General features: G+C 42.0%; 1 protein-coding gene across 4 annotated transcripts in view; it reads left to right on the forward strand.

The window, feature by feature from the left end:
* Positions 1–12,590: 12,590 nt before the first annotated feature.
* LOC128688516 (Kip1 ubiquitination-promoting complex subunit 1) overlaps positions 12,591–14,124 on the forward strand; it is a 152,971-nt gene continuing 151,437 nt past the window's right edge. Inside the window, exon 1 of one of the 4 annotated variants that reach the window (XM_070084592.1) lies at positions 12,591–12,626. The gene's annotated coding sequence lies outside the window, so the exon portion shown is untranslated. Of the gene's footprint in view, positions 12,824–12,916; positions 13,023–13,735; positions 13,875–14,124 lie in introns of those variants that run through there. The other 3 variants (XM_070084590.1, XM_070084593.1, XM_070084591.1) reach the window with 3 other exon arrangements.

Consider the following 14,124-nt stretch of genomic DNA (forward strand, 5'->3'; position numbering starts at 1 on the left):
TCATACCTCGCCTTAAAACTATAGACTGTTCCCGTGTGTGTGTGTGTGTGTGTGTGTGTGTGTGTGTGTGTGTGTGTGTGTGTGTGTGTGTGTGTGTGTGTGTGTTTTTGTGTGTGTGTTTGTGTGTGCGTGTGTATGTGTATGAGTGTATATGAGTGTGTGTGTGTGTGTATGAGTGTGTGTGTATGAGTGTGTGTGTGTGTATGTGTATGAGTGTGTGTGCGTGTGTATGAGTTTGTGTATGTGTATGTGTGTGTGTGTGTGTGTGTGTGTGTGTGTGTGTGTGTGTGTGTGTGTGTATGAATTTGTATGTGTGTGTGTGTGTGTGTGTGTGTATGAATTTGTATGTGTGTGTGTGTGTGTGTGTCTCAACAACCAATATTTGCACCAATAACTCACTACAGTTGTGACCGGGTGTGGAAGTGTGAATTGCTCATTACACTATAATTTGTTCATAATTGTAGCCATGTATAAACGTAAGTAACCATTCTTTCAGGATTCATTACCTTTGTAACTTGTGAGTTCATTACCTTGTACCTAGTTCAGCCATCACAACTTTGGGAGCCCAGTCCCTGGACCCATTACGTACCTCTGTAATCTGTAAATACCTTTGTAACTTGTCATGATTGTGACTAGACCTACCTGGAGTTCATTACCTTTGTAAATTGTGAATTCATTACCTCTGTAACTTGCTCAGCTATCAAAACTTTGGAGTCCAGTCCCTGGACCAATTATGTACCTCTTTTGTCCTCTTCGCTTTCGGGCTGAGTGGACGCACTGCGCAAACAGCTCTTGCTTTCTCTGGTGCGCAACTTCCTGTTTTCACCAAGATGGCTGCCAGCTACCGCAGGAGGAGCAACACCGTGTGTGTTGACCTTGTTAAAGGGGCAATATACCCCATGAATGCCCCTGTTTTATTACCAACGATTATACGGGACACGTTTGGCATTGATGTTGAAGACTTACACGGAATAGCACTTAATGGATCATCACGAATCTTCATAAAGTTCTGCACAGTGGAGGCATATGAAAGGACGGTGACTCAGTACCAGGAGAAGAACATCACCGTATCATCTGGTCTGGAGGTACGCCTGCGGGATGCCTCAAAATACTACACCTGGGTGAGGATCCGCAACGTTCCTTTCGAGGCAGACGATGTAGATATCAGAGAGACATTTCAAAGATATGGTGAGGTGCATGACATTACCTTAGTTCGATGGACGGAGGGAATCTATGAAGGGTTGCCGGCTGGATCTTACACCGTCAAGATGTCTTTAAGAAGACCTATTCCATCGTATGTTGTCCTGGAGGATTTTAGGACACAGCTGTACGTGACCTACGCGGGACAACGAAAGACGTGTCGCCTGTGCGGCGCTTTTGACCACATGGCGGCCGGATGTGGTAGAGCAGCAGCGCCGCGGCCTTGGGAGCGGCAAGTAGCCACGGAGTCTCAGGCGGAACCTCTACCGAAGAATTTGAGTGCGGCAGGCAAAGGTAATTGGGCGGACGAAGTGGAGGGCGTGTTGGAGAATTGTGTGACACTACCAGTGGCTTCGGATATTCCCCCGCAAGCGGGCCCGGGAGTTGAGCAGCAGCCTGTGGGGGTGGGAGAGACCGGTGCTCCACAGGAGTTATCTACGCCCCTACAGGAGATGATTAAGTCTTTCCTGGACGTGCCTGCGGAGGAGAACCCAGCTACAGACAGGAGCATTCTGACGGTTGAGAAGGACTTGATTGAGCAGATTCCAGAGCCTCTGGGGTCAGAGCCTGGCATGTTGCAGTTGATACAGGTGGAAGCTGAGGTGCACAAGGGCAATGGAAATACTGATATGGAAATTGAGGGCACATCTAGAAAGAGGGCTGGAGGCTCGTCGGATGAGGAGGTTATAACACCAGCTCAGCGTACAGGGACGAAGACGTGGGCAGGAGTGATTAAGAAAGGGCGGAGTAGTGTACAGGGGGGGGAGGGGGTACAGGCGGGAAAGAGTGTACGAGAAAAGACAGAAGCAGCAAAAAGTGGAACAGACAGGACACAGAGACATAGAGGAAAGCCACCCTTTCTGAATCTTTAAGTGTTTAACGATAAACGTGAATGGCCTTAGAGCTGACGGTAAACGAGTATGGTTGGAGGATGTTTTGCGGCGTTTTAATATTGATGTGTGTTTTATTCAAGAACACAATTTCAAGTATGGCAGAGAGTTGAGGCTGAACGGTTTTAGGATGTATGTTGGTAGTTCAGGGAAATTAAAGGGTGGGGTGGCAGTGGCAGTGAGGGAGTCCAGCCCATTCCACATGCTCAAGTGGGAAGAGGGAGGGGAGGGGAGGGTGGTGAGGGTGGAAGGGATATGGGGCGAGATTAGAGTATGTTTTCTGGGGATATATATGCCGGCAGATAGTAACATACGGGTTAAGGTGAATTTTGTAAGGGAGGTTTTGCTTTTCTACATGCGGGGTTTACCAATGGTTTCTATAATAGGTGGGGATTGGAATTGTGTAATCAGGAATAAGGATGTGGAACCGAGAGGGGCAGGGTGTGTGCTTGGGGTATTGAGGGATTTGTTGAGGGATGCAGGGGTTTATGACATAGTCAGGGGCGATGGGTGGAAAGTAGAGCACACGTTTCTGCGGAGGGGTTATGCTGCCAGGTTGGATCGTATATATATAACTCGAGATATAACAGTAGAACGTGTAATGACGATAGATTTAGGTTTTTCGGACCATCGTGCCGTTTTGGCAGAGATGGCATGGGAAGGGATGGTTCGTAGGTATGTGGGTTATTGGAAAATGAATGTGAGGCTACTCCAGGGAGAGGAGGAGGGGTTGTTTTTTAGGGAATGGTGGAAGCAACTATGGGAGGCTCGCAACGAAGAGGAGGATGTTTTGGAATGGTGGGAGAAGCACGCTAAATTGCAGATTAGGGACTATTACCAGCATAGAGGAAGGGATGAGGCGAGGTGGAGGTATGGTTTACAGAAATATTTAGAGGGGCAGCTAAATGATTGTTATGAAGGGGAGGGGGGGCTAGACATGGAGAAATAGAGGTTTTAAGGGGAAGATTGAGGGATATACAAAACTCTCGTTTTGATGCGATACGTGTGAGGGAAGGTTTAGAGGAGGTTCTATGGGGTGACAAACCGTCAGGATGTGTTTTGAGGAGATTTAGGAATAGGCAACAGATGACCACGATTATGGGATTAGAGGTGTGTAAAGGGGTGGGGGGATATAGGGTGGGGCAGGTACTTAGTACCACCGATGGAATGAGCAATTATGCTGATTATTGGTTTAGGGAGAATTTTAAGCAGAGGGAGGGTGGAGAGAGGGAGGGAGAGATTCTGGGAGAAGGAATTCGAGGTTTTTTAGGGGAGGAGGAGAGGGCGGTAATAGAGGGTAGGATCAGTGAGGAGGAGGTGGAGGCGATAATGGGCTTGAGTAGGGGAAAAGCGCCGGGCATTGATGGAATTCCTAATGATTTCTATATTACACATTGGGATTGTATGAAGGAATGTCTGGTCCGGTTGTTTAACTGTATGAAGGAAAGGGGAGTGTTGGGGGAATCGCAGGGCACGGGGGTAGTAGTTTTGGTCTATAAGGGAGGGGGGGGGAAGACCTTGGGTGCTTTTAGGGCGATCTCCCTCATGTGTGCAGATTATAAAGTTTTTGCGAAGGTTTTAGGTAACCGTATGAAAAAGGTGCTTGACCGAGTCCTACATAGAGGACAGTGTGGGATTCCAGGTCGAAGTATGTGTGAGGGGCATGGAAGAATTAAGGATTTTGTGGAGGGTAGACAACAGGGGGGGATCTTGGGGATTGATTGGAAGCAGGCTTATGACAGTGTAGATAGACATATGTTGTGGTGTATTTTGAAAAAACAGGGTTTTGGTGATGAGATTGTGCGCTGGGCGACTACTTTGTATACGCCTGCAACGGTCAGGGTTCAGGTTAATGGGAAGTTAGGGTTGCCAGTGCAGATGGGGATGGGTTTGCGACAGGGTTGCCCCTTGTCTCAAATCCTCTTTGCATGCATGCAGGACCCTTTTTATAGGCTTATAGAGGAAGGAGTGTGGGAACAGGGAGAGGTGGGTCCTGGGAGATGTGGTATTGTGGGGTATGTGGATGACACCACAGTTTTGGTTGGAGGGGAAATAGGATTGGGGAATGTGGGACGTATAATAGAGATTTTTGGTGGGGCGACAGGGATGAGGGTTAATGGAGCAAAGTCAAAGTTATTAGAAGTAGGCACGTGGGTGGGGGGGGGTTTGGGGGAACAGTATGGGTGGAACGCAGTGGATAGAATTAAGATATGTGGGGTTGTGTATATGGTGGACGCTGGGGAGGCACAGAGAATAAATTCCAAAGAAGTAGTGAGTAGAGCGATGGGTAGGATGTGCGGGTGGAGGGCTGGGGATATAACATTGCAGCAGAGGGTGGTGGTAGTAAATACACTTGTGTACAGTAAAGTGTGGGGCGTGGCAGAAATATATCCCCTGAGGTCGTGTGATATTCAGGAACTGGAGAGGGTGGTTTTGAGGTATGTGTGGGGTTATGGGAAGCCATGGCTACGGAAGGAGGTGGTGACGATGGGCGTGCGGCAGGGTGGGCTGGGTCTTATACCTTTGGACACACGAGTGAAGGCAGTGTATGTGAAGCAGCGATACTTGAGGGTGGGAGGGGAGAGGGGTAGAAGGGTGGGAGAGGTCATGAAGGATGTGCGAAAATGGTGGAAGGGAAAGGAACTACTGGAGTGTGAAGATATGGTGCGAAATTTGTTGGCAGTAAGGGAAGCAAAAAAAGTAAGGGTAAGTAGGCTTGGGAGGATAGGTAGGCAGGGTACAGTGATACAGGGAGTAGCTACATACCCAATGTATGATTGGAGGGGCATTTGGGAAGACTTTCGGAAGATAAGATTAAAGCCAAGGGTTCGTGAAGTGGTTTATAGATTCTTTATGGGAATTCTAGCTACAAGGTCAGTGTTATATAGAATGGGTTATGTAGGTGCTGGCACTTGTTTGCATTGTGAGGAAGAGGAGACGGCTTTTCATGCCATATATTTTTGTGAAACCTTGGGTTTTGTAAGGGCATGGTTAGCGAGAGTTCTGGGTATAGTGGCGGGAGGGGGAAGAAACATTTCGACTTTGAGGGCTTTGCATTTCGATGTGGGAGGGGTTTCCAAGGACATTCGGAGGGCAGTGATGTATATAGTGGCAGATTTTTTGTATGTGTCTTGGTGCATGCGGGAGGTGGGGGGTGAATATAGGGTGCGGGCGCTTGCGGCGAGTGTGTATCGTACAGTATGCAGAAATAGGCTACTATATGGGAGGTTGTGGGTAAATAGTTTTCCCTTGGGTTATCGTAATCTATCGGTAGGTGTAATGTTAGGGTTGGGTGTAGTTTAGAGCTGGATTGGGCTGGTTCTCCCTAAACTGGCATTTTTGTTCTTTTTTGAGATTAGTGGAGGATGGAAGGTGGAATAAAAGTGTGTGGTAGTGGAGCATATGGATGTAAAGTCGTTAGGAAAGGGGGGGGGCGTAGGGGGGTGAACTGGTGACATTTGGTTGAGACAGGGGTTTTACGACTTTCGACGTCAGGTACGAACTTGAGCATGGAAGGGAACGTGAGTTTGTGTTTTTTTTTTAATACAGATAGCATGGGGTCAGGGGATGGCAGGGGGTGGCTTTCTGAAGTGTCTTTTGCCAGGTTGGTTTTGTTCATGATTGAGGTAGTACTGGCCGGTACATGTTTTATTAGGAGCCATAAGTTATATTGTGTAACTTAGTGCATGACAGAGTAAGTCTGATATTGCTCTGGAACATTGTTTAAATGGCTTTAGATTTAAAGGCATAATACATCTATAAGTTTGCATGAAGTGTATATATTAGACTTAGTACTGAATCTAACATTGTATAAAACTTTTATATTTAGCATAAGATGTTTTTGACGTTTTGTATTGTGTAAAAGTTATTGTTGGTCCATTTATTTGAACAAATTTTCATATTTTGTTAGTTGTTTGTTAGTTTTTATTTATATATAACTTTTATAAAATGTAAGTTAGTAAATGCTAAGATCTGTTAGTTTGTATGTACTAACTGTCAAAAAATAACATGATTCTTTTTGATTTAGGTTATACACTTTTGTCATGTCATGTGTATATATGCACATTGTTTCAGGCTAAGTACATGAAAAGGGGGGTTACCACTATTATGTGGCTGCAAGGGTTTATCATCCTGCACATTGAAAGGGATTGAGAGAGAGATACTATAGTGTAAGGGTTTAGTTCAATGGATTAGGTATATTTTGTGGTGAGATTATAAATTGTGTAAGTTTTGTTTTCTTGTCTTTTGACAAAAACAGTTTTTATGTCTATATTTTGGTACCATGTAAGTTTTCAATAAAATATAAAAAAAAAAAAATTATGTACCTCTGTAACCTTTTGACTACCTCCCACAGGATGGGTATGGGGTGCATAATAAACATATTAAACTAACTGATGTTACCAATACAGTTGAATCTGCAGATACGTCAGATCATACAGGAAGCCCTCCCTCCATTATTTCTCAGCCAGCATCTACTTCTTTTGTGTCTCCTCTCAATGTCTCAACGGACATTTCACCCACAGGATTTGTCTTAAAAGATCCTGCCTCATGGCCAAATGTAATCCCAGATTCTCTACGTAATGCTTTCATTGCAGAAAACTTCAGTCAAGCTCTGAACATTGACTTTAGGAAATCAGCAAGGATTTATGATGATGTAAGTCGTCGTTGTTTAAAGTCATCTATGTTTTATAGGAAGCTTGCAAATTCAGAAAATGTGAAAAGATCATGGATGGTATACTCTAAAAGCTCAGGAAAAGTGTATTGTTCAGCATGCAAGCTATTTTCTACCAAAGAAAATACCTTCACACAGGGGTTTAATGACTGGAAAAATTCCAAGCGTTTCGAGGAACATGAAAACAGCACCACTCACAGGAGCTGCATTTTAGCCAGTGTATTTCGTGCACAGAAAAAAGGCTTATTGGATTCTCATTTGGAAAATCAAACTGAAAAAGAGCGCACTTATTGGAGAAAAGGTCTAGAAAGAGTTGTTGCTGTTGTAAAATTCTTAGCTCTAAGAGGACTTGCTTTCCGTGGAGAAAATGAGGTTTTTGGTTCGGAAAACAATGGCAATATCCTAGGGATCATAGAACTGTTAGCACAATTCGATCCATTCTTAGCAAATCATGTGTCACGCCTTGGGAATGCAGGAAGAGGCACTGTATCTTACATGTCATCTACTATATTCAATGAATTTATTGAACTGGTGACTAGAAGGTCCTCAATAACATCATAGCAGCTGTGAAAACTGCAAAATACTTTGCAATAAGTGTAGATTCAACACCAGATATTTCACATACAGATCAATTGACATTCATTGTTCGCTTTGTCGACTCCAGTGGTAAGCCTGTAGAGCGCTTTATAAAATTCATTCCTCTTTCAGGCCATGATGGAGAAACAATGATGAATGTAGTACTGGATACTCTGCTTGAACATGATCTCTCTATGTAAAGTAAAAGGACACAAGTGCAACTAATGTGACATTTATTGTGGCAACGTTTCGCTCTCCAGGAGCTTTATCAAGCCATTACAAACAATACATGGACACAGAGGGTATATAAAGGCTCAGAGTGAGGTGAATACTAGTGAGGTACCATTTCGATGTTCACTAGTGGTAGTAGTACGAATTAATTGCTCTACCATATTGTATTACTTTTGTCACTACCACTACTACTACTACTACTACTACTACTACCACTAGTGAACATCGAAATGGTACCTCACTAGTATTCACCTCACTCTGAGCCTTTATATACCCTCTGTGTCCATGTATTGTTTGTAATGGCTTGATAAAGCTCCTGGAGAGCGAAACGTTGCCACAATAAATGTCTGGTGGCTAAAACTCCCGCTTCACACACGGAGGGCCCGGGTTCGATTCCCGGCGGGTGGAAATTCTGACACGTTTCCTTACACCTATTGTCCTGTTCACCTAGCAGCAAATAGGTACCTGGGTGTTAGTCGACTGGTGTGGGTCGCATCCTGGGGGACAAGATTAAGGACCCCAATGGAAATAAGTTAGACAGTCCTCGATGACGCACTGACTTTCTTGGGTTATCCTGGGTGGCTAACCCTCCGGGGTTAAAAATCCGAACGAAATCTTATCTTATCTTATCTCACATTAGTTGCACTTGTGTCCTTTTACTTTACATATTGTCGGTAATTCTACCAACTTTATTACAATGATCTCTCTATTATGGATTGCCGTGGCCAGAGCTACGACAATGCAAGTAACATGTCGGGTAAATATAATGGATTGCAAGCCCGTATCAAGCAAATCAACCCACTTGCTGAATATGTGCCCTGCTCAGCACATTCTCTTAATCTTGTTGGGTCATGTGCTGCGGAGTGTTGTGTCGCTGCAGTTTCATTTTTTGGACTTTTACAAGCACTCTTTAATTTTTTCTCTGCTTCAACGCATCGGTGGAGTATACTCAAGTCAACCATTCATGGAGATGTCATCAAATCATTATCAACAACAAGGTGGTCAGCGCAGCATGATGCAACACATGCTTTGAAAGACAGCTTTGCTGAAATACGTTCTGCTTTATTTATTTATTTATTTATTTATTTATTTATTTAAAAATTTGAGCACACATACAGAGGTACAAAAAATACAGATAAGAGCAGCATGCCAAAGCCACTTATACTATGCATAGCATTACGGGCTGGCTTAAAATTAACTTAAGATGAACTAAGCAATGATGACATCAGTGATAAAACTTTAATGTAAACAGATTACTATAAAGCACAAGTGAGTATTACAAAGACAGGTCATATGGTTGTATGCATTGTTGTACATTCAGTAGAATGGACAATGTACAAAGACAGGTCATATGGTTGTATGCATTGTTGTACATTCAGTAGAATGGAGTATTCTGTTAGGTAGTGTATTTAAAAAATAATAAAGTTAGATTGGGTTTTAGGTTTAACATTTATGTGATATAATTGTGAGAAACATTTAAGATATACAATTTATAAGGTTCAGTTATTCAGTATTTATTTGGTTTTGGGTGAGTAAGTGATCTTTGAGAAGAGACTTGAATTTATAAACAGGTAGTGTTTCTTTTATATTTACAGGTAATGAGTTCCAGATTTTAGGGCCTTTTATGTGCATTGAGTTTTTGCATAGTGTGAGATGGACACGAGGAACATCAAAGAGTGATCTGTGCCTTGTGTTATGGTCATGTGTTCTGTTGAGGTTGGCAAGGAGATGTTTGAGGGGAGGGTTAATATCAGAGTTAAGTGTTCTATGTATGTAATAGGTGCAGTAATAAGTATGGATGTTTTGTATGGTGAGTAGGTTTAGTGTATTGAATATTGGTGGAGTGTGCTGCCTATAGTGAGAATTTGTTATCATTCTAACTGCAGCCTTTTGTTGGGTAATTAGTGGTCTGAGATGGTTACTTGTTGTTGAGCCCCATGCACAAATTCCATAGGTGAGATAGGGGTAAATAAGAGAGTGATATAGGGCCAGGAGGGCTGACTGTGGAGCATAGTACCGTATCTTCGATAGTATGCCTACAGTCTTGGAAATTTTCTTAGAAATTTGTTGTATATGTGTATGAAATTTGAGTCTATTATCAAGGTGGATTCCTAAGAATTTTCCCTCTGTTAGCTTTGTGATAGGTGATCCGTTTATCATTATGTTAAGAGGGACATCTGTAGCTCTGTTACCAAACTGAATGAAGTAGGTTTTGTCAATGTTTAGTGTAAGTTTGTTAGTCCTCATCCAGGTAGATATTTTCTGTAATTCGGTATTTACAGTATTGGCTAGCGTGACTGGGCTCGGGTGGGAGAAGACGTATGTAGTGTCATCTGCAAATAGTGTGGGTTTGAGTAATTGCGAAGCATTTGGTAGGTCATTTATGTATAGGAGAAAGAGAAGAGGGCCAAGGACACTTCCCTGTGGGACACCAACTGTAATTGGTTGTGCAGAAGAGTTTGCCCCATTTGCATACACATATTGGCTTCTGTTGATTCAAATAGCAGAGGATGAAGACCAGACAGCAACTACAAGAAGCGAAGCAGCCAGCTTAGCATCAAAATTAGAAGATTTTGAATTGGCCTTACTCTGTGCGCTTTGGGACTGTATACTGGAACGGTTAAATGCCACGAACAAGACACTTCAGAAAATTGAAATTGAAATGGCTACTTGTGCTAACCTCTATGCAGGCTTAGTGGAATTTGTAAGCTCACTTCGCAATGATGAAGCTTTTGAAATGTTTGAAGAGAAAGCTAAACTGCTGGTGAAAGACTACAGTTACCGGGCTGATCATCAGCGGTCAAGGAAGAGGAAACGCAATTTTGAAGAGCCAGACAATGAAATTGTGTTGCTACCAAGGCAGAAATGTAAGACAGCTACATACTTCATCATTCTGGATTCACTGATTACAGAATTGGTGAAAAGAAAAGAAATCTACCAGAATCTCAATGACAAGTTTGGATTTCTGTTCAAAATTACTACTATGCCAGATGCAGAATTGAGAGAAGCTGCATTAAAGTTGCAACAACACCTTTCAGCAGATGTTCAGGACACATTTGTTGAAGAAATGGTTAATTTTTCTGGGTATATGAATCAGATTAAAGCTCCACCTGAAAAATGTGTGCCCTCAGCTGCTTTGAAACATTTAAGAAATGCAGGTATCTCAGAAACCTTCCCTAATGTTGACATAGTGTATCGCCTTTACCTAACACTTCCAGCTACTAACTGTGAAGGAGAACGTTCATTTTCTGTTTTGAAAAGAGTGAAAAACCAGCTCCGTTCAACAATGAGCCAAGACAAATTGTGTAACCTAGCCTTGTTGACCATTGAGTCAGATCTAACAAGAAATGTTGATTTTCAGAATATAACTGATGATTTTGCCAATATGAAATCCAGAAAAAAGTTTATTTAAGAAGGGCCTGTGAATATAAACAATTCTTTACTTTCTTGAGTTTATATGATTTGATAGTCTTATGCATGATGCAATGATAACAATAATGGTCAGTGATTTATGAAGGGAATAATAGTGCTGTAGTGGTTATGCTGAATATAATAGGTACATGATGTCACTACTTTAATAGCCTAATCTAGTAATACTATGCTGTCTTGAGTTTATTCTCTTTAAAATGCATGATTTAACAAGATAGTTATAATGGCTGTTGGTAAATGGTTTTGGTTGTCTTGATGTACTTTCCCTATTAAATTTAATCTAAATAGCCAGAATGTATTTAATTAGACCATAAACAGGCTCACACCTACCCCCCCCTCACCCCCAAGCTGGAAGGGGTCGCTTCGCTTACCCGTAACTCAAAGGGGCCCCGCCAATCTGAATAGCCTAGGGCTATTCAGATAGCCCTAGGCTAAAGGGTTAATCCGGCCCTGCCAATGCTTTCCTATTTCCCGGGATCGAACCGCGGATACTCAGTGTATAAGGACAGAGCGTTGCCTAGTAGGCCACGGGTACACCCTCAAGATGCAACTTACCTATTACTGCTGCCACAGCAACAGCAGAGGCGGCGACGGCGGCGGCGGCGGCGGCGGCGGCGGCGGCGGCGGCGGCGGCGGCAGCGGCGGCAGCGGCGGCAGCGGCGGCAGCGGCGGCAGCAGCAGCAGCAGCAGCAGCAGCAGCAGCAGCAGCAATAATAGTGGTAGTAGTAGTAGTAATAGTAGTATTAGTAGTAGTAATAGTGGTTGTGGTAGTAAGTTTATTTAGACACAGGTACACTTAAGTACAATTATCATACATAGCATAATTTACCTAGGATAACCTAAAATAAAGAGTCAAACAAAGTGACTTATTTCCATTGGGGTTCTTGTAATATCTTATTATTTACACTTTAAAAGTTAAAACAGCTAAGTAACTCAACTTTGTGAAAATCAGTTAGAGTAAAGTGAGATACAATAGGAATAAAGTGAACTGAGTTATTAGAAAGTTTATTCAGTTACAGATAAACATAAATAATGTTACATAAATTATCATATACAGCAGCATATCAGCTTACAATAATAGGTACATGAATGTTAACTATACAAAATTCACTTTCCCTCTATTTCTGTAGTAGTAATAGTAGTAGAAATAATAGTAATAGTAGTAGTAATAGTAGCAGAAGTAATAGTAGTAGTAGTAATAGTAATATCATTATTCATACCAATGAAATGCATGAAAGAATAGCGAATGGAAACAAGACTAAGAGTAATATTATATTGTAAGAAGACTCATTAAGTGTTTTTTTTTTTTTACCATTTGATTTTAGCGGTGTAGTGAAGAAGGTTAATATGGGTCGCTAGATGGCATGCTGGGGAGAAAATATATCCACTGCGTCCGATTGTGAGCGAGGGGGCTTTAGTGCAGCCAACATTATCTTAACCCATCTGAATGTTGGTGGAGTTTTTGTTGTTCTGTTTTGGTATTTGGTAGGTGAATGTTTGTTGGCTTACGAGGTAGGAAAGCAGGATGTTGTGTCAGTATGTGGGTTGGTGTTAATTGAGGAAGATTAAGTCTGAGTGCAGGCGTTGGGACACTCCAGATGACGGAGAATCAAAACAATCTATCAGACGTAATCAAAAGGCCTTGAGAAGAAATTTCTGATTTTAACCAAGGAATATGTCAGCTGTGGCTGGTGTAGACGGCAGGTGTATGGGTGTAGCTTAGTGTAGATGGTGTGAGAGACGGGAGAGGCACTATAGAGATCAGGTCTGTGAGGAAGCAACAGTCATCATGCAAGGCTAAAGCTACCTTGCAACACTGACACAGGTAGTTAATTATGTATGGGAATAGTACACGTCTGTGACAGGTTATTGTTGGTCAACTTGGTTCATTCAGGAGCATTGTTTGTTACATGCTTAGAAAACGTTTCAAAGTTTTGCTAAGGATTGTATTTCTTTTCCTATAGTGGTGCAACACAAACCTCAATACTATTTTGTGGTCAAGAAATTTGTAACATTACAAAGAAGTAAGTTAATGTTAAATTAGCGAGTGTTACTGTAATGTTGGAGCTCCCAGGATTATATTTCACACAAGTTTCTTTTCATGTGCAAGTTAAGTGGGTAAGTTTATTTAGGTGTAGGTACATATAAGAGCAATTATCATATATAGTTTAACATATGTGTAAATTACCTAGGATAACCCAAAAAGGTCAGGATTTTTGACCCGGAGGGTCAGCCATCAAGGACCCCAATGGAAATAAGCAACTTTGACTTTTCTAGGTTATCCTAGGTAATTTACACATGTTACTTATATATAATAATTTATATAACTGTATTTAAGTATTTATGTGACCGGTACCTAAATAAACTTACTAACTCAAGAAAGTTTGTGCATCATCGAGGGCTGTCTTATTTCGATTATGGGCCTTTAATTTTGTCCCCCAGGATGCGACCCACACCAGTTGACTAACACCCAGGTACCTACTTACTGCTAAGTGAACAGGGGAAGCAGGTGTAAGGAAACATGCCCAACGTTTCCACCCATGTCGGGGATTGAACCACAGACACTCAGTGTATGAGGTGACTGCGTTGGCAACCAAGCCACAAGACACCTTGCTTTATCTATTAATGGATCTGTAGATGATTTCCTCTGAGGCCTGGTAGTGGATCAGGCTTCCTAAAATGGTGAGGAATTAATACAAGGTTTGTAAGATTTGTTGGTCATTGTATATGCTCATGAGACAGACAGGAAAAAGACCATTCCTGCCACAGTGCAAAACATTTAACAGGATTAAGTTTCACCATTGTTCAAGAGGACATTAGTACCTTCCCTGTGTGGCTGCTGTCTTCTAATCCACTATCACACCTAGTAATTATAGGTAGCTATAAGAACAGTACTATCAGCTGTCATTAGGTTTCAGATGTGGGGTCTGGGATTGAAGATTATATTACATATATTAACCAACATTTTTGAACACTATTAGGGGTTAATATTCATAAGGCAGAAGAATATAAAAAAATTATGCAATATTTATAAGAAATTCGTAAGTTCCAGTCACCACTTTCGTTACAAGTTTTGAGTGAAAATTTCACTTATTAACTTTTTATTCCAGTATATTTTTTGAGAAA

Source organism: Cherax quadricarinatus, chromosome 13 (assembly GCF_038502225.1).
Source record: "Cherax quadricarinatus isolate ZL_2023a chromosome 13, ASM3850222v1, whole genome shotgun sequence".
NCBI lineage: Eukaryota > Metazoa > Arthropoda > Malacostraca > Decapoda > Parastacidae > Cherax > Cherax quadricarinatus.